This window comes from Hylobates moloch, unplaced genomic scaffold (assembly GCF_009828535.3).
Source record: "Hylobates moloch isolate HMO894 unplaced genomic scaffold, HMol_V3 SCAFFOLD_16, whole genome shotgun sequence".
Taxonomy (NCBI): domain Eukaryota; kingdom Metazoa; phylum Chordata; class Mammalia; order Primates; family Hylobatidae; genus Hylobates; species Hylobates moloch.
In genome coordinates, this window is record NW_026652291.1 from 68,372,502 (window position 1) to 68,373,725 (window position 1,224).

The 1,224-nt window shown below is 43.1% G+C and overlaps 1 pseudogene; it reads right to left on the reverse strand.

Moving 5' to 3' along the window:
- LOC116484745 (large ribosomal subunit protein uL6-like) lies at window positions 1-575 on the reverse strand (annotated as a pseudogene).
- Between the last annotated feature and the right edge of the window lie 649 nt (window positions 576-1,224).

Below are 1,224 nucleotides of genomic sequence, written 5' to 3' on the forward strand. Positions count from 1 at the left end.
TTATTCATTAGCCTGCTGAACTGTTCCTTTTTCAGAGACATAGATGCCATCCAAAAATTGTCTGATGTCTTTGATTTTAACTGCTGTGGCCTGCTGAATCAAAGCAACTGAATTTGAAACAAGCTCAATGTCATTTCCTTCAAGGATTAATTCATCTTTCTGGGCTTGAGATACTGAACAAACAACATTTATCCTCATTCGAACCCTGCGGATGTATTTTTTACCCAAGAAATTGTGGATTTCAACAAGAGACCTGTTCTCCCAGAATACGATATTGATGAGGAAGTGAGCTTACAGAGACTTCGTCTTGTAAAGGAAGCCCACAGTAGCACCCTTGATCATGTTCTGCACATGACTACAAATAGTGTGAATGGTAGCCAGTTCCTTTCTCTCCCCACCGATTGTCAACCTGGAGCCTCTTCCTTTTCTTTCCAAGGAGACTGAGTTCTACACTGGTGTGATTGAAGTCCTTCTGCAGAGTTCTTCTGGGGCCCTTCACAGTAACTGTGTTTCTTCAGAGTGATATCAACATTTTCTGGAATGTTGACTCTCTGATTGCTGAGAATGGTCTTCATTCTGACAGTACATGCCGCAAAGAGAGAATGTCTCGTCATCACATTCTTGTAGCCCATAAGGGGACTGTGTATTCAAGAGCAATTATTTTAGCTTAAGAATATGGGATAATTATCTATTGAGGTGAACAGATAATGCTAATAAAACTACATTTGTAAAAGCGAGGCCAGGCATGGTGGCTCACACCTGTAATCCCAGCACTTTGGGAGGCTGAGGTGGATGGATCACTTGAGGCCAGGAGTTTGAGACCAGCTGGCCAACATGGTGAAACCCCGTCTCTACTAAAAATACAAAAGTTAGCTGGGTATGGTAGCACGTGCCTGTAATCCCAGCTACTCAGGAGGCTGAGGCAGGAGAATTGCTTGAACTCGGGAGGTGGAGGCTGCAGTGAGCTGAGATTGTGCCACTGCACTCCAGCGTGGGTAACAAAGCAAGACTCAGTCTCAAAGAAAAAAAAAAGTGAAATTAAGCTTCTGTCTGTTATCGCATCACACAAAAATCTTAGAGAATATTTAGGATAATCTGATTGGGCCTGTGCAAATTTCACTTTATGGGTGTCCAATACAATCACCGAGAGACAGTCAGTCTTCCGCTAGGGCATCTGAAACTGAGGTGTGAAAGGCCCATGTGAATTCTGACTTCAAGACACTT